We start from the raw sequence: 23,592 nt of genomic DNA, 5'->3' as shown, positions 1-23,592 counted from the left end.
TATTATAAATGGCAGTGCCCCAAGTACTAATCCTTGGATAGTAATTCCATAGTCCATCTGCTGCTAGTTCTAGGTGATGGTGCAGGATGATGCATAATGTTGCAACGGCTCTGTTAGATTTTCTTGGATAGCAGACAGATATTAAGTTGTTGCAATTTCTTTGGTTCACAATAAAGGGATTCTCCATTGTGGAGATCAGATATGGTTGACCATAACCTTGACAAAGAATATGCCTGTCCTGACATTCCCACGCTGTGCTACAATGGGTCACTATTACTTCCAAATGCCTAACAAATCCGGATATTTCACGATTCGACCAGTTGGCCAAATGAAGACCCACAATGATGCCCCTTTCAAACTCTGTTGGGTGCTGATAACAATGTCTCATATGAGTACAAGTCATCTCCATGTCCTCCACAGTGATCTCTCTACATCTGACACTATTCAAACCTTTCACATACCATACAAGGCCTGACAACACCAAACATGTGTAGTAAAAGGGCCCGTTCAGTGCAGTCGTAGGTTATTTACTGATGATTATGTAATGATTTAATGATTCTCTTTATTTTCTTATAATTTCTATCATTTTCTTGTAATTTACTGATGCTCTTTATTTTCTTATAATTTAATGTTCTTTATTTTCTTATAATTTCTTTAATTTTCTATAATGTAATGAAGTGTAACCAACAGTTACTAAAATTTTTTTATAAATGGATGCAAGCCAAAAATTTTCAAAAATTTTCAACTAAATTTCTATGCTGCGAATCATATGTCAAATTATTTATACCATACATTACTGCATATATAAGTGTTTCTTTCGGAATTTTATCATTATCATTTGCACACAACTTCATTGTCGTTTTCTGTGTAGCTAACACATTCATTCTTCTAGACATATTTAGAACATAGACAGGATAATATTCAATAAAGCTGAATGGACTCACATTAATATCACAATTCAATTGTATTGTTCTCTTAAAATCTAAGAAAGCATCATAAGCTTTTAAATAATTATTTGGCGGACCTAGATTCCACATTTCTTGAGGAAAATTCTCGTTTCTTCCATTTTTAATATAGATATTCTGTAATTTAAGATGATCGAATAAGGAAGAGTCAACTAACAGATTATTTTTCCTTTTTGTCTGGAAAAATAACAAAGATGAAATAAGGAATATCAAATTCTGCAGAGTTATAGAAATTTGTAATATCTAACTCAAAATTTATTTTTTCATCTAATCCAGCAATCTCTACAGTCTGTGGTTCAAAGAAAGATATGGGGAGTTTTGGATTTTTAAGTCTATCTTGTTCTAATTCAAGCGAATATTCTGGTTCAAATTTAACAACAGGAACACGAATTTCCATTGATTCTACAACAATTTTACCTTCTTTTGCAAGTGTATCTTTTATTTCAACACCAGCATCTTTTGTATCAGACTAACAAAAAATAGAATCTCCAGCACTTGATGACCATGTAAAAATTACTGTTAAATCTCCTTCCCACATTGTTTCTTTATAATCTTTAAAAAATCCACCAAATAATTCTAATGGATAAAGTACTTCATTTTTCTTACTTTTTATTTTTTCATTATTAAGAATACGACCTTCCATGGTTAACTCATTGGCTATAGTCGAAGTCAATCAAATAAGAGCTGATGAAGAAATAAATGCAAATTCCAGTCTAGAAAAAAATATTGTTACCTTTTTTTATGGTGATAACATGGAAAAGTTTTGCTACATAATTATCGATTAATTTCTTTTGGATTTTCCGTCATAAGCTGGATAATCTATACCATCAGTTACAATAATACTGAAATTCATGTACAATTGAGCATGATTTGGATGAACTCAACCATCGCCAATATTTATATTAATCTCTGTGTTCTTGTTGGGGAGATTCAAATTATTTTTAGTCTTTTCATTCACAGGGAATGAATAAAACTGATAACTTTCGACTTTGTTCTTGATTTATTTGAAGACAAAAAATATTAGACACAAAGAAATTTCTAAAATAACTGTTACACAAGCACCATTAAAATCAATCAAATTATCATTTTTGTCAGATACAGTAGCTACTAAGTCCTGAATTGGATCAAAAATTGGAGTATTTACAGGATAATTTGGTTCATAAATTGGTCCACCAAATTCTGCATTAGGCTTGAATGAAGCAATAATATTAGTTTCTCTGTGAAATTAATATTATGCTCTACAAACATTGCATCAGGAAGACTGAAATTTATATTGATGAATTGAAATGGAATAATTTTAGGAACATCTTTAGCAACAGTCATTTCTGTAGCTTCATCAATTTGGCTACTAAATCCAAGCACACTCCCAATGCTGTCTTTTATGTCCATGTACAGTTTTACATCACTTTCAATAACAATTCTGTTTAAAATTTCATCTGCTTTAATGTGAATCTTTGGCTTTTTCGAATGAATAAATTTTTCTAAATTTTTCAAACGGTACTGACCTACAGGAGTTTCTGTTGTTTCTCCACCAAAATAAAGTTTCTTATTTTTCGATGTAATATTTGGAGTTAGGAAAGTTGAATAAAAACCAACTAATGAAACATCACTAAAACTGTCCCGCATTGGACAGTTAATCATTTTCTTAACACAGATGACTTACCACTTAATTGAAATATCCGACTCATTTACTATTAAAAATTTTTATTAATAAATGATCAAAACAGATTGGGAACCAAAATAAGAATTTGAGAAAAGAAGTCGAAAAACTTTTACTATATTCTATTAGATGTGCAATAATTGGACCAAGTGGATGTGGGAAGCAACATTAATGATTGATAGTTATATTTTAGCTCCAGGATGGCTGAACTGGAATAAAATTAATCATTTATATGTTTGTTCAAAAAGTTAAGATTAGCCAAAATATGAAGAATTCGTAATAGGATATGAAAAAATTGAAAATAACCATGATAAAAAATAGCTTCATTCATTGGAAATAATGAAGAAATTGTCCCATTAGATCAATGCCCAGATAATTCAGTTGTTGTATTTGATGACTTCATTTTTGAAAACCATGATATTGTTAGACAAAATTTCACTAGAGGAAGACATAAAGGAATAGATTGTTTTTACTTCACTCAAACTTACTCTAAGATACCAAAACAACTAGTAAGAGATAAGTTAAATTTTTCAAATATATTTAGAGAAGATGATACTAATTGAAATTATATTTATCATGAATTTGTTGGTTTGATAATTTTAAAGAAATGTGTAGCAAATGTTGGAATAATGATGTTGGATTTTTCACAATAGATATGTCTGGAAAACCAAATGAAGGTAAGTTTAGAAATAAAATACAACATTTCGCAACAACACAAAAATTTTAATTTTTTTTCTTGATTAAATGTTTGCAAAATACTATCCAGAAATCGATAAAAAATGCTAGACAGAACAGGAGAGTAAAAGAACAGTTAAAAGAAGAATTTAAAAAAATAGAAAAAACAACCAAGAACAGAGTATAAAAATTTATAAAAGAAGATCAACCAGTTATCGATGCCATTGAACAAGTACAACAAGGAATTGAAGGATTAGGTACAATGTTCTGAAAGCTATTGAAGAGAATAGAGAAGTTGAAAAACAGATGGTCCCTTATTATTTTGATGAATTTAACAATGTTCCAGCGATCCAAAGAGATTACACATTAAGAGAATCAGAAATAACAAAGTTATTAGATAATTATGATGAAGAAAGAAAACAGTTAAAAGACAGAACAACATCAGAAAAGTTAAAAAAATAAACATAAGTGAAAAAATGTAAGAATACATCAATCATAGAAAATATTATTACGCTATTTCGATCATTAATAGCCAATGGAACCATTTCAGAAAGAATTTAATATTATTTTTACAGGGAGTAGAGGATATATTGACTTTAAAGGTAGAAGACTTGCTAATGTAAATGATCCAATTGATGCAAAGGTTGCAGTCAGCAAACACTATTTTGATAACGGACTATTAAATTTTGTTACAAAACCATAATCTACATGCACTTTAACACAATTTAATAACTATGTTAATAAAGAAGATTATAAAAAGTTTCTTTCCAATTTAAAGCAAAGAAATGGTATTATAGATGGTATTATGACAAATTATAATAAAGATATAAACGATTTTAAAAGAAATCTCCTTGATACAGTAATTATTATTAATTCACTAGAAAGTAAACTTAAAACATTAGAATCACAAATTAATAAAGACTTACATAAGAAAGAAGGTGAAGAGATAGAAGAAATAGAAGCTATAAGATCGTTAGATAAATCATAATTTAAAATTTTAAAAATTTAAAATTTAATAAGTTTTTATCTATATAAATGGACAACCACAACTCACTTGATTATCACATTTATTGTTTGAAGTGTAATAATTTACTGATACACATAATCCACACAGAGTAACAACAAAAATTGGAAGACAAAGAAGTGAAGATAAATTTGTAAGAAAAAAAGAAGAAAAGTAAATTTGTAAATATTTTGTAGGATATGAAAACCTTTTTACTCGTGAAGAAATCATTAACGAATTACATGAGCCAATGAGAAATTTTTTTAAAAGAATACATGTGGTTTCTCTTGGTATAGATTATTTATGGCAAGCCGACTTAGTCGAAATGGATTCTGGCAAGTTAATAGGTATTTAAAAAATAAACAAAGGATATAAATATTTATTGACTCTTATTGAAGTATTTTCGAAATTTGCTTGGGCTGTTCCAGTTAAAGATAAAACAGGTAAGAATGTGGCTGATGCATTCGAAAAAATTTTCATAGTTAGACAACCAAAAAATTTACAAACAGATAATGGTAAAGAATTCTATAACAACGAATTTAATGAACTGATGAAGAAAAACAACATTAATCATTATTCAACTTTTTCTGAATTAAAAGCATCTGTTGTTGCACGATTTAACACAACACTTAAAGAAAAGATGTGGAAAAATGGCTAAATTTAGTGAAAAATTTAATTGATGAATACAATAACACAGTTGATCGAGCTATAAAAATGAATAATGAAAAAAATTTGAGACCCATCTCCCAGACGGTGTTAACGTCTTCAAAATTTAAAAAAGGAGAAAAGTGAGAATTAGTAAATAAATGGTATTTTTGAAAAAGGATATGCAGCTAATTGGGCAACAGAAATATTTGAAATTGAAGATGTTATTCAGTCTAATCCAATCATGTATAAATTGAAAGATATCGAAGGTACTTTTTATGAACAAGAGCTACAGAAAACAAAATATCGAGATGTGTACCTCTTTGAAAAAGTTTTTAAGAAAGAGAGGAGATTAAGTTTATGTTAAGTGGTTAGGTTTTGATAATTCGCACAACAGATCTGTAAATAAAGATAAAGTAATAGTCGGTTGATCACAAATCTACCAAAAAATTTTCTATATAAATGTATCAAATAATACGAATGAGGAAACTCGCACTTTCATTCTTTCTATCTGTATGTTATCCTGGTGATGGTGATATAATCTCTACATTCATAAATCAGTTAACAGATGAAAGTGTGAGTTACTTATACAACCTCAAAAGAGATGAAATTTGTATTGTTTATGAAACAGCACTGACTTACATTAATACAAGAAGATTCATTATATCATTTATCAATTCTTCTTGTGTATAGTTATCTAAAGTGTTGAAATAATTTCGATAGCAAACAATTCTCAAATTTTCTATCATTCATTGATATAAATTTATTGAGTTAAGAGTATAATTCAGTCTTAACATTTCTCCACAATTGGGATGCCTATCTTCGATTTTATATAGTTCTGTCTGTAAATTTTTTCGTTGTGTTCTAATGACATAATAATTATATTCACGATCATAATCAAATAATTTAAAAAAAATGAATGTTGGTCTTAAACTGTCTTCCATTGTTTTAGGAACTACATGTGGTAATAAACTATTTATTTCTTCATTTCTTGTACCTATTATTTCTGGAGCAGTATTAACTATTTCTCTCAAATTTTGAATATTATCATCTTTCATTTTAATTCTATCATCTTTTAATTGAATTATTTCTATGTTTAATTTATTGAATTCTTGAAGTTGTTGTATACAATAATCTTTGTGTTTTATTTGATCTATGGAAAAGTTTTATTTTTATATTCTCCATGTCTTGTAATTGATGGTAAAATTTCATGAGTAACCCATTTTTTAAATTGCTCAGTTTCTTCTTTTTTGATTTTAAAATTAAATAATATAATACAGATTCATTCATGAAAATAGTTTGTTTATTAATTCTTGATGTGGGCTTGCAAAACGTGATTCTCAAAATATTAGCAAATTTTGCTTTAACATCTGAATCAACATGTTTAATTATTGCATCATTTGTGTTTTTGTATTCTTAAATCTCAGCAACATCTTTAGCCTTAAACCAGCGTTCATTATTTTCATCAATAATTACTAAAATATTTTGGATGTTATAAGCGAGTTTATTATTCTTTAAATCAATAAGTGCCTCCATTGATATAGAATTAAAATACATCAGTACATTAAAATTCTACAGCAGGTACAGTTAAAATTTCATCATAAATATTTTTTCTCTCTTCATTTACTTCATCAACATTATCATTGGATTGGTCGCATAATTTCTCAACGAAGTAAGATAGAGTATTGAAGTGTATATTGTATATTTCTTTTCTTCTATCTACTTTGTGTACACCAAAATAAATATTAAGGATTTTCTCAATTAATTTGTAATCAGTATATTTATATTTTCTGGCATAAAATATTTTATCATCTTTAGGTCTTCCACTACTATAGCTAGATAATCTTTTTGAAAGATGTTTTTCAGATAATATGCCACCAACTTTAAAATAATTCTTATTGGCATACTGCTCGGATGTGGCAATGTATATAATTTGTTCTTTCTTCATCTCCAATACATCAGATATTACTTCTTTTAATTGTAGACATTCTTTTTCTTTCTCTTCAAATTGTAGATGCAGTTGTCGGTTTTGTTCTTTTAATTCTATAACTTTTTGTTGAATAGCTTTGTATTCTTTTACATAGTCAGCATAGGATAGAAAGATTTTTTCTAGTTTTAGAGTTGTAATAGGATGACAGGAGTGGGTGACGTGGCCAGGGTTGTAGGGAGGGGCTGGGTAGAAGAAGGTGGCTGTTTTTAGCAATCTTCCTTTTTATTGTTGGTTCTTCCAATACATTTTCTGGTAGCTCAGCCCCACGCTCATGTCGTGGTGGAGATGTGCTGATACACATTTCAGATGTGTTACGACCCGTGGTTCCACCCTTCATTCGATCCCTGTGAAACCCTACATTTCAGCAGGATAATGCACGACCGCATGTTGCAGGTCCTGTACGGACGTTTCTGGATACAGAAAATGTTCGACTGCTGCCCTGGCCAGCACATTCTCCAGATCTCTCACCAATTGAAAACGTCGGGTCAATGGTGGCCGAGCAACTGGCTCATCACAATACGCCAGTCACTACTCATGGTGAACTGTGGTATCGTGTTGAAGCTTCTCCTAATGGCAAAGGGTACTTGCCTAGCTCGACAAAACTTTGGTTGGGCATTTTCTTTGAGTGACACATGGCCTAAAAGAATTGTTCACACAACCCAAGACGTCCTTAAAAAGTTCACTAGATTTGTCACACAGAGAATAAAGCTTGTCTGTGGGCACATCTATTGGAATTTGCAACACTGACTAGTGGACTGACTATCCGAAAGTGTCAAAAGAATCTAAGCCAAAAATATTCTGCGAAGATTTGGCAGACAGCGCTGATAATACAATTGTCTGCGTTACCCTCGAAAAGTAGCTGGTATACCGAAAGTTCCTAAAACTGGTATTTCCTGTTCATTATAAGCTAACGACACATGTGTAGCTGGACTTCGTATTGTTGAACCTAATCGTTCAAAAATGGCTCTGAGCACTATGGGACTTAGAACTACTTAAACCTAACTAATCTAAGGACATCACACACATCCATGCCCGAAGAAGGATACGAACCTGCGACCTAATCGTTCATAAGTTTTTCAGAAGTGTAACTGAAGTATCAGTGTCCATTCGCAGTTTGACATGTTTCGTAGCTACTGTCAAAGTAACAAACACCTTGTCCTGACAACGTTCTACATCTAAGAGAGAGAGCTATCACTTCCTACCTGTTGCTGTGAGCTACTACAATGCGTTACAGGTGAAGAGGGCAAAGATTTACTAGTGGGCCTGTGTTTGCGTCGGCATGAGCTGTTTGGCTCCTGAAAATCACCTGACTGGTGTGTGCTGTTTTGTACTAGGGTTGCACTGTTCTGTGGCTGGCTGTGCCTTGACATCATTAATTATTTGAACTGGTTTGGTGGCAGGTTGCTTGGGAATTTCTGTCCGCACAGCTTTTTCATGTACACTGAGTGAGCATGACCTTTCGTGTTGCAAAAGTAATAAATAGCGTCGCAACTTGGGCACTGAACACGCCTACGGCGAAAAAGCACTTTGGGCAAGACTTCTCTATGTTTTTCTGTGCACTGTCGCTCTACCGGCGCGGCATGGCACTGTTCTTCTCTGCATGTGACGTCACACCCTTTGTCACACGTATGGGGCGCGCGCGGGACTGTTTACATTCTACAGTACTACTAACACTGTCCCTAAGAATTTCGTTAATATTTGACACTTTCAACTCACACTTCGTAAGTATCCTGAACCTCAATTGACTGTAACACTGTATCTAAAGAAGGACCAATTTGTTTCAAAATAGCAGAACGAATTCTATCGTTACAAGTATTTTGAGTTATAGTGTCACAGAGCATGACATCACTGTATGATTGCCCACAATGACACAAAAATTTGCAGTGCCTTATTAAACCTTGTAATTCAGTGATTCACTGTTTATGAGTTTAACCTGCTATCCGCAGAAGACGGAAAAACTTCAACCTTGCAGCAGTCACGTGTGTTTGTTTATCAGAGTAAGCGGTTATCTTGTGAACTTAAGTCTCAAATTCTGACAGTTCTGGTTGTTTGTCAGGAATCAATTTCACTATGAGCCTGTAAACTTCCATATCCACTAGGGTAGAAAAAAAATGCTTTGCTCTTTGTACCTTGCAATTGGTGTGCCTGCATGTGATTAATCAGTTGTGCTAGGTATTCTGACCAGATTTCATGATGTTTGTTGAAACTGCGGAATGTTGGAATGGCTGATCGAGACTGCAGCTGAGGCTGCCGTGCTGCTTGTTGATTCCTCTGTTGTTGTGTTGGCTGCGTCTTGGCTTGCTGCAACGGCTGGATTTTCTCCCTTTGTAGCTGAATAACGCGTATTAGAGAATCGTCTTGTGATGTAGAAGCCATCCCTGTAAGAAATTTGGATTCGAAGCCGCACACAAAGCAACACACTTGTCTCAATAGTAGTCTCCATCCTGAGTCAAAAGTCCACACACTGATGAACTAGACACATAAAAAGAAATAGCAGGAAATAAATAACAAATAACAAGGGTGGGCGAGTGAGCAAAAACAAAAATGAATTCTGTAACTTGCCCAGATCCTATCCCTCCTCGGCGCCAGCTGTTGTATCGTACTTGTGGTACAACTGCCGTGGGGGATTAGCCGAGCGGTCTTGGGCGCTGCTGTCATGGACTGTGCCTCTGGTCCCGGCGGAGGTTCGAGTCCTCCCTCGGGCATGGGTGTGTGTGTTTGTCCTTAGGATAATTTAGATTAAGTAGTGTGTAAGCTTAGGGAGTGATGACCTTAGCAGTTAAGTCCCATAAGATTTTACACACATTTGAACATTTTTTTGTGGTACAACTGCAGAATAAAATTTTACTCGTCGCCACTCTCAGCAATTTAAAATGCACTAAGGGAAACACTATAAGAGGAGAACGGGGAAAATACGAACATTGATAACAATTAGTAACAAGAACACACAAATTTATTGACGAATACTCAACTTTGTACAAATCGGCTCAGGCAGCAGATCCTGAAGTTCAGCTATTATTCCAGATGCTAAGGCTGTACGGTAAACAGTTCTTGTCCTACTTGAATGTTCACTAAAGATGGGCTGGTGTGGACTCACTAGAAGCAGATGATGTGGTATAAAGTACACAAGTAAAAGATGGTCTTTTCGGTAGTCGAGCTGATTGGAACTGCCCACTCTACTATGGTGCTGATGCATATCACTTCTCTGGCGGCGCCACCTCTGCGACTTCCTAGTGCAGCAATCGTTGGGCTACATGCTGTCTCTAGAGTGAGTTGTCGATCTGTCGATGCCTGTGGTGCTGCCTGGTGGTGCGTGCCGTGCTTACGACACCACAATAGTTTCGTCACACAGTTATTTTATGTAACTGGAAGCAGGGAACATCCTCCCTTATTGACATATGCTCTATTTACGCCTACCAATTCTATAGTTAATGTCTAATTCCATAATTCATTATCTCTAAAACCGCAGAGTTCATTCCACATTCGAAATCAAGTACCATAGCACAACATTATTCAGTGAAACAATTTCGAAAGGCTGAATCCAGTATTTAGACCTCCTTAGCTTTCGTTCATCGAAGCACACAGTTGGCATGTCTGACTAAAACATATTGTAGAACACTTTTCATTTTTTGCCGTTGGTGCTCCTAATTATCAGAACCAAACATCAACATCTGATATTGGCTGTTTAGGCTATTAGTAATCTCTGTCGTGTAGCACTTGCTCAACAGAAATATTTTCTTACCTTTATTACAATTACTGGTAACACCCACAATCACTAACGGTTTAACCTAAGGCCCACCCAACCGACACAACTGACTACTTGGGGACCAACGAAATGGAGTCGCCAGAGGCCTGATGCAAATCAAAGTATACGATCTGTTCTACATCTACATCTACATGGATACTCTGCAAATCATATCTAAGTGCCTGGCAGAGGGTTGATCGAACCACCTTCACAATTCTCTATTATTCCAATCTCATACAGTGTGAGGAAAGAACAAACAGCTATATCTTTCTGTACGAGCTCTGATTAACCTTATTTTATCATGGTTATCATTTCTACCTATTTAGGTCGGCGTCAACAAAATATTTTCGCGTTCGGAGTAGAAAGTTGGTGATTGGAACTTCATGAGAAGATTCCTCCACAACGAAAAACACCTTTGTTTTAATGATGTCCATCGAAAATCCTGTATTATTTCAGTGACACTCGCTCTCTTATTTCGAGGTAATACAAAACTTGCTGACCTTCTTTGACCTTTTTCGATGTACTCCGCCAATCCTGGCTGGTGAGGATCCCACATCACACAGTAGTATACTAAAAGAAGACGGGATAGCATAGTGTAGGCAGTCATCTTACAAGGGAACCTCCCCATCGCACCTCCCACAGATTTAGTTATAAGTTGGCACAGTGGATAGGCCTTGAAAAACTGAACACAGATCAATCGAGAAAACAGGAAGAAGTTGTTTGGAACTATGAAAAAAATAAGCAAAATATACAAACTGAGTAGTCCATGCGTAAGATCGGTAAAATCAAGGATAATGTAAGCTCAGGAGCACCGTGGTCATGTGGTTAGCGTGAGCAGCTTCGTTCATTAACGTCTCTGTTCACTGTGATAAGTTTAGTGTCTGTGTTTTGCGACCGCACCGCAAAGCCGTGCGATTAGTAGACGGAAGGACGTGCCTCTCCAATAGGAACCGAAAACATTTGATCGCCAGGTCATAGGTCAACCGATTCCTCCACAGGAAATCACGACTGATATATTCTATACGACACTGGTGACGGCATGTGCGTCACATGACAGGAGTATGTTGTAGACCCACCTAACTTGTACATTTGAAGAATGGGTAAAAAGATTCTTCTTCCTTGCCTGATTTAGGTTTTCTTGTGGATGTGATAATCACTCCCAAAAAAGTGATGAAAACATAAGAGTTTGTGCGCTGTAGTCGACTGACGTCGTGTGTTTCGATGTTTGTTTATGTGTAGCGTCCCCATACTACGGCGCAGTTACCTCGCATCGGACGGACGGACGGACAGATAATAATTGTCTGAAAATAAATAATTAAACTTTTCATTTGAGGGAAGACTTGAACCAAGGACCTCTCGTTCCGCAGCTGCTCACGCTAACCACGAGACCACGGCGCTCCTGAGCTCAAAATATCCTTCATGTTGCCTATTTTGCGTGGACTACTCAGTTTGTATATTATGCTTATTTTTTTCATAGTTCCACACAACTTCTTCCTGTTTTCTCGATTGATCTGTGTTCAGTTTTTCAAGGCCTATCCACTGTGCCAATTTATATCTAAATCTGAGGGGGGTGCGATGGAGAGGTTCCCTTGTTAGTAGATCTATTACGTTTTCTAAGTGTCCTGCCAATAAAACGCAGTCTTTGGTTAGCCTTCCCCACAACATTTTCTGTGTGTTCCTTCAAATTTAAGTTGCTCGTAATTGTAATTCCTATGTGTTTAGTTGGATTTACGGCTTTTAGAAATGACTGATTTATCGTGTATCCGAAGTTTAATGGATTCCTTTTAGCAATCATGTGGATTACCTCACACTTTTCGTTATTTAGGGTCAAGTGCCAATTTCTTCAACATACAGATATCTTTTCTAAATCGTTTTACAATTTGTTCTGATCTTCTGATGACATTACTAGTCGATAAACGACAGTGTCATCTTCAAACAACCTCAGACAGCTGCTCAGATTGTCTCCCAAATCGTTTATATAGATAAGGAACAGCAAAGGGCCTATAACACTACCTTGGGGAACGCCAGAAATCACTTCTGTTTTACTCGATGACTTTTCATCAGTTAGTACGAACTTTGACCTCTCTGACAGGAAATCACGAATCCAGTCACATAACTGAGACGATATTCCATAAGCATGTTAGCGAGAGAATTGCGATCGTCTGGATATGAGCCACCATTGACCTCAGTATAAAATACTGTCCTAGTTGATATTTTAACCCAATGATCTGGGGACATAATAGAATAGTTTGCATTTCAAATGTGTTTGCACCAATCAGGACAATATTTTATACTGAATTCAGTAGCAGCTCAAAACTGCACATTCAGAAGTGTGTCCCAAACAACTTGTTTTCGAACCCATGTTTATTGGAACATTTCTGCTTCTGTTTTCTATGCTTTCACCTGTATCAGTTTTCGCTATTGTTGCAATCCAGTGTGTATACGTTGTAACAAATATTTTCTTATAATGTTTATAGATAAATAAATAGTAAACCTCATATGGTAGAAATATTTTCTTTGTGCCATTCCAGTTGCAGGTGCTTCAGTCGATTCCAGCCCCTCCATCTGATTTCTCTTTCATATCAGCAATAACTTTGTGTTTTCATTTTAAGTTGCATACATGAGATTTTTGACCCTGTTTTACAATTTTCAATTAGTTTAATGGAAAATGTCCTAAAATTTAAGTACTTATTGTAAAGTTTTCCTCATGAATAACATACAACACACATAGTTAAACAGTGTCTTGCGTTTGACACATCAGTAAATAATTAGATAATTTTCTTTTTTTTTACTTCTGCCTCTCTTTTCTGACAGAAAGGGAAATCATTTATAACTTATAAAATTACAATGTTTCATTAACAAACATTAAAAAGAATAACAAATTTCGAATCTGAGTTCATTACACACAATTTAATAAAAAGCACATTTTTATTGAAGCTAGTTTTTTCTGCATTCAGTAAGAGTTTTTATAGCTCTTAGGAATTACCTTAAATTAACATTTTCAGTACCAGCACAGTACTTGTCTGTGTCTGCAGAATCCAGACAATTTGAGCTGTGTTCAAAAATTTATATCTTTGAAAATATCGACCATATAAATACAAAATTAACACTATTTCTTTAACATGCAAGTATTAGAAAAGTCCTGTCTAGTATAACATGGGCGAATTACAATATTACAGATGGCATTCTTTTCGTAAAATTAAAGAAGCAAAGAAAGCAAAACACAAACAAACGTTTTCAGCAGTGACTTAGTGTGTCATCCGGACTTAACCGCAAATTAATGATTGATAAACAATAAATATTGCTTAGTCTCTTTGCAGGAAAGTGCTTGAAAGATTATAAGTTTGATAGAAGGAACCACAGTCTAAGTTCCACACAATAATACCAGTCTTGGAGCACCTAGTCCACTGGAGATGAATCAGAGGGAGGCAAAGTTCCCTTAGCAGCAGCTGGCTGCTCATAGTGGCTGCAATGCTGAATCTTCCACATTAAGCTGCTGCCAGAACCACATGGTGTAGATCCTGGTGATCATTCTGCTGTGTAATTGCTTCCTGTGTATCAGTGGACTAAACTGGCAGAGAGCAGCTAAGCACCAACTTAATACATGCCTGACAGAGTGATATCTGTTAGATGCTTCGAAGGCACATGATTCATGGAGTCAAAGTAGTACTTCCAATTACGGCACTGCACAGGCTGCTGCTCTCGAGATTGATGCCCCTTCTGCTGAAGCTAGCACCACATGTTTCTGTGGCGCTGGCTGGAGTTCACTTCCAAAGAGATGTTTTGGACAAAATCCAGCTTGTTATGGTTGATACATCATGCCTGCCATTCTGTTACCATCTGGGGCTGTCAAGGAGCAAGAACACAGACAACATGCAGACTATGTCTGTAATGTGGATAGCTGTGTCTCACAATGAAGGTTTTGAATGGATTATCCTTCCCCGCCCCCCCCCCCCACCCCCACCCCTTGCCAGGGGAAATGCAGTGGAGCCATCTTGATGTTGAAACAGGTACTGAGCCGATCCCTCGTAAGGGGTGAGATGGCTGTTCCCTTTCCCAGACTTAGCTGCCAGCGTAGATGGGGAATCCAAATGGACGAGGCACCTCAGAGTCATTGTTTCTATCTGTAGGTATGGGCACACTTTGAGGCTTGGTCCCTGTTCCTGGAACTGTAGACCTGGGTGCTTGAAGAGCTTTCTGGACACTGGCAAGGATGGCCCAAGTATGGCTGCTGAAACAGGAGCTAGCTCTGAGGGGAAGCATCCAAAGGAGATCTGGAAAGAAAGTGAATATAATGTCTTCGTCTTGGACAGGTTGATTGCCATTGCTGATCAGCCCATGCTCCTGAGCAGATTACATTTTTGCATGCAGATTCCCAAGATGGAGCAATGGTAGAGCCAGGGAAGTCTGACCAGTGGCCTATGTATGTTGTCCCAGGGAACAGCTATGACCGATCTAAGGAGGTAAGACAAACCTGTGGTGGACCCTGTTACCATCAAACAGAGGTATTGTGTCGTACAGACCAAACGGATGTGGCTCAGGATACCTGCAAGCCGGCTGGCTGCATCTTGCAGAGTCGTCTTTCTGAAAGTTGTGGAGATGCGTGTGATGGGTACAATTCATTGAAAAGGGCGCGAATGTTTCTGGTAGAAGAAGACAAGTGTCCCGAAGTGCCTGTAATTTTGGAAGGAAAATCAAATTACACACATACACTATGACAGACAATACCAAAGTCCACACAAGTCCCTGGTGCAGAAGCCTAGTCTCAGCAAAGCCTGGTGACAGTGCTGGCAGCTCAAAACAGCAGTGGTTGCCGGCTAGTGTACAGTGTCAAAGATCGTGATGGCACCCTAGCTAGTCTCTGATTGATGAACTGCAACTGCTGTCGGGACCTGGCCCACAGAGCTCGCTCGTTTTGCGTAGGAAGTCGTCAGTGGAAGCCAGACCTGCAGCCTGCAGAGGGATGTCCATAGAAAGGCGAGCCACCCCCAGTGCTAATTTGGAGACACAATGCCATTGGCCCCTCAGGTGGGTGGCAAGTGATGGAGCAAGAGACAATACAAGGCCCTGTGCAGCTACTGTGGCAGCAGGGCTGATTACCACACTCACAGAACAAACGATCTGACACAGCAATGGCAGATTCATGGAGTGCAGGACTAGTACCGGAAATGGAGCATCACTTTGTGAATGTGTAGCAGCAACACCACGTAACACAGAAACTGACAGGCTTCCAAGGAGGCCAGTGGATAGTGGAGTGGGTGGGTGCAAATGTGGCACATGCATGTGCATTAGGTACAGAAAGCAAAACAGAAAAGGAATCAATCTCTAGATGAAAGACACTATCCACAGAAGGACTGAGTGCCATATGTGACATCACAGGACAGTTCCATAATTTAAGGGGAGTATCGTGAGAACCAGTGGTGGCTCGTGATTATACGTTCTGGGTGATCACAAAGTCTTAGATTTAGATAAATTTGAAAGTTTGAAATTAATAGCATTTTCTGTATAACAGTTATGCTTATCAACATGTTTACACAACTAAAGCCACTGTTAATAATAATAACAATTATAATATTATTATGCATAACTTGTCCGAAAAAGGAAGAACTGTTTTTGTGGAATTTTGTTGTTTTGTACATAGTTAAGTACAGTTGAGGGCAGGAACGAAATAATGTTTAAGTTTTCGCTACTCCCCGTTTGGCATTTTTGTATAAGGGGAATTTTCGTGCTTTTTTATTTTTATTTATTTATTTTTTGACAAATTACAAGATCCTTAAAACATGTATTAGTCCACGAATTAACTTCTGGGACATTCTTACTTTGCACCTCGGCAACAACGTACGCTCATTATACACTTCATTGTTAGATGTTCGCCTGCAGTCACGCTTATTTGATTTCGTCATTTTCTGAATCAAAGGATCCGGTCTGAGAGGCCTTAGTCCCTTTGCGATTAACTTATCCTGGCATTTTCCTTTTCTGTTAGCACTTATAGCAGATTCAACTGAGCCCATGTTGACACTACACATGAATGCCGATTCTCCAGCTCAGTAAACAACAAACTCAAAATAAAGTGCCCTTTGTGAAAATGATTAAATTCAAGTAGTAATATCTACCAGCATGGTCATTTGACTAGAATAGAATTAAGGTGCTGAAAACCGTATGGACTAAAGCACACTGTCGCCGATCCCATATTTAAGTGGATATCAGACAAACCAGAGAGACAGCTTTACGTGAATGTTTGTGTATACGCTGTGGGTCTGCAGCATAGACAAAGCTGACTTACCATTAAGATCAACAGATTTCAGAATCATGAACAAATGCTACAATCTCGCAGTCGATAATGATATGCTTTATGGCTCTCAGCGCCTGAAATGGACTGTTTATGATAAAATTCAACACTTAATGTACTATAAATCATTCAGAAACCCACAAAATTTGTTTTTCTGTCAGTATAACAGTAACATATACTGCCGTCTTACATAACATATACTGCCGTCTTATCCAATTTTTCTTTACAGTGAGTGAATTGACTTATTTGAGGAGTATGCCATCATCTAGCGGTATTTATGCCAACCGAATGGGGACAAGTCTACTGCAATCTGCTACTACCTGGTGGCATTTACGTAAACTTGCAGTTGAGTGGTAAGGGTTAGCTTTGCGCGCCGTGAATCGTACACATTGTTTATCAAATCCATACGTATTTGGCCCATAAGGCAATTACGTAACGCCTGCTGCACACGCGCAAAAGATACTTAAAACGTACACGGCTGAAGGTCTGCTCACGACCCAGATGCCATGTTTCATGAAATTTAGAGGAGTTGCAATGTCGCTTAGTACAGCAGATTTAGTGCCGTGTATTTCAAATGGTTCAAATGACTAAATGGTTCAAATGGCTCTGAGCACTATGGGACTCAACTGCTGTGGTCATAAGTCCCCTAGAACTTAGAACTACTTAAACCTAACTAACCTAAGGACATCACACACATCCATGCCCTAGGCAGGATTCGAACCTGCGACCGTAGCGGTCGCGCGGTTCCAGACTGAAGCGCCTAGAACCGCTCGGCCACTTCGGCCGGCCGTGTATTTCAGATTATGGCATCTACGCCACGTTTAATAGCATTCAAAGAAAATTAACCAAAATGCCCTCAAGGTATCAAAAGATAGGGTGTTCGCATACTATTGTGCTCTAACATCGCAGCCGCCACTGGTGAGAACATGTTGTAGTAGAAGTTGGAAAATTTTTTATACTCAGAGGGTGCCTGATAGTGTGAAAGCACCTTAAAATGAATGGTAGCAAGCTCAGTGGGTGTATGTTGCCCCTGCAGCAGCTGAATTGCTGTGGGCTTCCAGTGCATTTATATTGAATAACGAGCAACGAAGCTGACGTCACAGAAAGTGGCGTGTGCAGTTGAGCATTAAGAATTTGAGACGCAGGTAGGACTGCCAGAGAGTCCTGTTGTGTCATCGAAGACAATGTGGAATTTTTATTGTGGGTGTGAACACTGAGGACTGGCAGGCAGTCATGTTGCATCATGAAAGACGACCTGGAACTTTTATTGTGTGTATGAGCGCTGAGGACAGACAGGGAATCCTGTTGTGTTGTGGAAGATGTCTTGCAATGTTTATTATGTATATGAGCACTGAGGACTTGCAAGGAGTCCAGTTTTGTTATGAAGATGCCTTGGAAGACGCAGTGCATATAAAGAGTCACACAAAGTGTAGTAGTTAGTAAGTTGGGATTTTAACTGACATGAGGTAAGGTATGTGGATCTACATCAGGATTAAGATGTCAAAGAACTTGATAGGCATAAGCACCAAAGTGGGCTAAGAGAAGAACATTTGTCTTGGATCACCTTGATCTCTGGAGCCCACGAAGTTTCGCTCCAACCATGTGACAAAGGCAGGCCTTGACCTCTTTCTCGTCGAATCCTTGAAATAGTGGAGGTAAAGTCGTCCTCGCCTGCATCAGCATCTGCAGCCGAAGCTCCTGGTGGTGCTGAAGTTGCTGGAAAGGTGAGGATAGGACAATGTCTGTGTTGGCAAAAGTTTGCAGAAGGATGTTCTGTTCTTGCTGAAAGCGCTGTAAGCCATGTAGTAGCTGCGACAACTCGTCTTGTTTCTGCATTGTCATGCTGGTATGAGAAAAATCGCATAGTACACTGGAACTTGTACAGCGAAATAGCACTAAAGCTCTAAGAAAATGTCTATGGATGCACTGGTGACACTGGGAATGGAAACGAGAAACTTGAAAACTTGTACCCTTGTCACCAACGCTGATGGGACGAAACACTTGAAACCATCAACAGTTATGTACTACGCCACTGGAGGCACAAGAAAACACACTCCAAGCAAACAATGCAGAACATGTTTATGAGAAAACAAACTCCATCCAAACAAGCCTCAGAAGACTGAAAGGTATCGATTAGCTGCCGTGTTATCCTCAGCGAATAGGCATCACTGGATGCAGATATGGAGGGCCATGTGGTCAGCACACTGCTCTCCTGGCTGAAGCAGCTCCCCAATTGGCCTCACAAGGACTGAGTGTACCCCATTTGCGAACAGCACTCGGCAGACCCATACAGACACCCATCCAAGTGTCAGCCAAACCCCAAAAATGCTTAACTTCGGTGATGTGAGGGGAACCGGTGTTACCAGTGTGGCAAAGCCGTTGGCTTGTGTAGCACATGGAGGGAAAAAAAGAACCATGACGCCAAAAATGGTGTCGAGTCAGTGTAACAGCAACTTTGCTACATGACGCTACCATTGGTAGCAGCCAAACACTCTATCGCCATGGTCCTCTTTATATGTGCCTACTGTGGCCGCCCCAGGTACTAACTGCACTGAGACTGACCCCCCACCCGTGGTTGAGTGGGAGATCATTCCAAAGTCTGGCAGGCAGCGAAAGACTTCCCGAGGGGCCAATCTGTGGCTGACGAAGTCTGTAAGTCGGATGCAGTCGTCCACCCTGTTCCAGAGGAAGCTTCTCGGCCCACAAGTCCTGGGAACTCACAGAGGGTGGCTTTGCTGGTAGTTGGGAGCTCCAATGTTAGATGTGCAAAGGGGCCCTTTAGGAACATGGCTACCAAGGAGGGGAAGGAAGCCAGTGTGGACTCTGTGTGCATACTGGGTGGGGGGGGGGGAGTCCATATGGATGTGGAAAAGGTGCTTTTGGATGCCATGAAGAGTACAGGGTGCAGCCAACTGCAGGTGGTGGCTCATGTCGGTACCAATGATGCGTGTCGCTTTGGATTGGAGGAGATTCTCTCTGGTTCCGGTGGCTAGTGGAAATGGTAAAGACTTTTCCTGTATGAAGTTGTAGTGTATGGCGCATCATTGACACGACGGTATCGCCTACTTAACTGTGTATATGACAATGCTGCCACTCCAAGATAACTGCTACATACTTCTTCTTAAAACCCGACATCATCCTCTATCCTTGGGTACATCGCAGTGTCCTGAGACACGTCATGCAGTTAAGTAATACTACTTTAGTAGTCGGTTCAAAATGGTTCAAATGGCTCTGAGCACTATGGGACTCAACTGCTGTGGTCATAAGTCCCCTAGAACTTAGAACTACTTAAACCTAACTAACCTAAGGACATCACACACATCCATGCTCGAGGCAGGATTCGAACCTGCGACCGTAGCGGTCGTGCGGTTCCAGACTGTAGCGCCTTTAACCGCTCGGCCACTCTGGCCGGCTTAGTAGTCGGTATTCCTTCGGAAAATACAACGGAAAAACACTGTCAAAGAAGTCTTAAGTTCTGAACATAGATTTCCGCTTGCTGTCAGTTTAGCTGCGGGCTAGACACGGTTCGTGTCTGATGATACCTGATCAGCTGTTGTCAGAGAGCATGGAACACTGTTCTTGTGAACTCTTCTTCGACATCTGAATTAAACAACTTTATTCACTACTGGGTTCAGTCTGCATGACCATCTTTAGGCACCGGAATGTACAGCACACATCTGCAAAGACATAGGTGACTGGCAGCATAATCTATAGTAGCCATCTTTATAGTATATTTGTTTCAAAAACACTATCCATAACTGATTCAGACTTATGCCAAGATTATCCAGAAAAAATAAATATCTTAGGTTATAATGAATTTTTACTACACATCATTTCATGCAACCATTTTTACATATACTTAAAATTTTTACTTGTAGAAAATACAGCAATAGGTATATTTTCATGTAGAAATTATCACCAACTTATTTACAGATGTCTGCATTGCTTGCAATGATTGCCATTGAATGTAATGAAATTTATGGGTGCATTGAACTTGCAGAACCAAGTTCAATCAGAATACCAGACAAACACAGTGTAAAAGTGAGTACTATATTTGATTCTACAATCTAGTTGCAATCACTGACATCTTTGCAGGAGTTTGCAGTATGATCAGTATATCAGTGTTGAAAGTAGGGAAGTTTACTAATGGACAGTAACCAGGCTGTGACAAGATAATTAAAATCCTACTCAATATTCCTCTTATAATAATAATACTTACTCCCTAGCTCATTTTGATCAAACCTACTCTTTTCAGATCAAATCAAATCTTTATTGTCATTTTAAACGTCTCCAACAAAAGTTTGTGTGTGTGTGTGTGTGTGTGTGTGTGTGACATACAGATACTTACTGATACAAATATATCCTCTACACTATAATACCAACTACTTCTGAGGTACTTTTCCAGGTCTTCTTCAGCATTTTTTAGAAATGGGTCACATTTTCACTTCCATTTTTTATTTACAAAGTTCATACTCATATTGTGTTTAAAATCATACTGCTTCAGTCTATGGATCGATAAAATGAAACTTGACATCTGGGTCTAGTCTCATACTGATGCTAAAAGAAGTTGCCCTTAAATAATTGTGTGTTTCTCTTTGTGAAAATGAGAGTCTCATATACACTAGCCTTTGCCCACAGTATCAACCGCATATGCATATGGCACATATATTGCACGCATTTCCTCTTCACCCATCCATCTGTTCCTTCTCCTTCTCCTCTAAACTCTATCCCCCCTCTCTCTTCCACCATCTCTCTCTGTCCATCTCCTCCTCCCCCTCTTCCTTTTCCATCTACCCACTACCCATCTCCATCTTCCTCCTGCCTCCTACACTTCCCCTTCAGTTCTTTTCACATCTTGAGCAGCGAGGCTCTCTCATGGGTGAAACAAACTTGCAACCACTCTGATCATCTCCTCCTCCCCTCCTCTCTGTATGTATCTGCCTCCTCTGTGTCAGTCCCCTATTCTCACTGTCTCAATCTATCTCCTCCTCTCCTTCCTCTTTCTGTCCGTCTCCTCCTCTACCTTCCTCCCGATATCTCTGTCCATCTGCTTCTATACCCTCTCTATGCCCATTCTGTACACACCTGTCTCTCTGACCAATTTCTCCTGCCTCCCCCATTTCTGTTCAACATCTACTCCCCCCTCTCTATGTCCAAACCCTCCTCCCCTCTCTCTGTTGATCTCTTCCTCCCCTCTTTATGTCCATCTTCTCTCCTGCCATCTTTCTGTCCATCTCCTCCTCTCGCCTCTCTCTGTCCATCTCTTCATACCCCTCCTGTCTCTGACCATCTCATCCGCCCACCTCTATCTATCCATCTACTCCCCCCCCTCTCTATCTGCCCATGTCCTCTTCCCCATCTATCTGCACATCTCCTGCTCCCACTTCTATCTGTACATCACCTCCTCCCACCTTTCTGTATATATATCATCTTCCCCATCTCACTAACCATTTCATCCTCTCTCCCTTCTCTGCTCACCTACCCCTTAACACATTCTGATACTACCTACAGAACATGTCTGTAGTGAAGGGCAGTCTAGATGTCAGGAGTAACCAACCATTTTCACCCATATCTCTGTTCCTATAGGAGCTAGGTGTTTAGAACCCCCATAGTACTTCCTCCCACAGATAATAAGTAGTATGTGTACCAAATCTGATTAAAATTTATCCAGAGTTTTAGGAGGAGATGTGGGACATATGGACATATACATACACATCTTTCTATATATGTACTAGCTGGGCATCTGGCATTGCCTGGTGAACTTATTTATTTCAATCTTCTATTAGTGTATCTCCCACAGCCAGGCCCACCTGATCCGCCACCCTCTCTCTCTGCCCATCTTCTCCTCCTCTCTCCTCTCCTCTCTTCTCCCACACTCTGTCCATCTCCTCCGGCCTCTCTGTCTGTACATCTCCTTTTCTCTTTCTCTCTGCTCATCACCTCCTCCCCTCTGTCTCTGACCATTTCGTTCTCCCCTCCTCTCCTGTACATCTCCTCCCTCATCCTCTCTCTGTCTACCCCCTCCTCTCCCTCTATCTGTCCTCACTTCCTCCTACATCTAGTGTATATGTCTGTTCCTCTCATTCTCCACCCTCTCTCTCTGATAATTTCGTTCTCCCCTCCTCTCCTGTACATCTCCTTCCTCATCCTCTCTCTGTCTACCCTCTCCTCTCCCTCTATCTGTCCTCACTTCCTCCTACATCTAGTGTATCCATCTGTCCCTCTCATTCTCCACCCTCTCACTATCCATCTCCTCCTCCTCCTTCCCTCACTCTGCTAAGCCATGACCATCTGCACATTTACCCCTGGAACACTTTCTGATACTACCCACAAAACACACCCATCACACAGGGCAGCCTTGATGTCTGGGGTTACCAACTCTTATCACCCCAAACCCACCACTATGAGGGCTATGTGGTTCTTACCCTCACAGTACCTCTGCCCAGATAATAAATTGTATGTTTACCAAATTTGGTAGAAATCGATCCAACGGGTTAGGAGGAGATGTGGTACATGCACACACACACACACACACACACACACACACACTCACACACACATTTTGCTTTTCAAAAAAGGTCTGTAGTCTTTCTTTTCTTCTTTTTGGCTTGGATGATTTT

This window comes from Schistocerca americana, chromosome X, assembly GCF_021461395.2.
Source record: "Schistocerca americana isolate TAMUIC-IGC-003095 chromosome X, iqSchAmer2.1, whole genome shotgun sequence".
In the NCBI taxonomy this organism is placed as follows: Eukaryota; Metazoa; Arthropoda; class Insecta; order Orthoptera; family Acrididae; genus Schistocerca; species Schistocerca americana.
The sequence above is the reverse complement of the archived record's forward strand: the minus strand, read 5'-3'. Positions refer to the sequence as shown.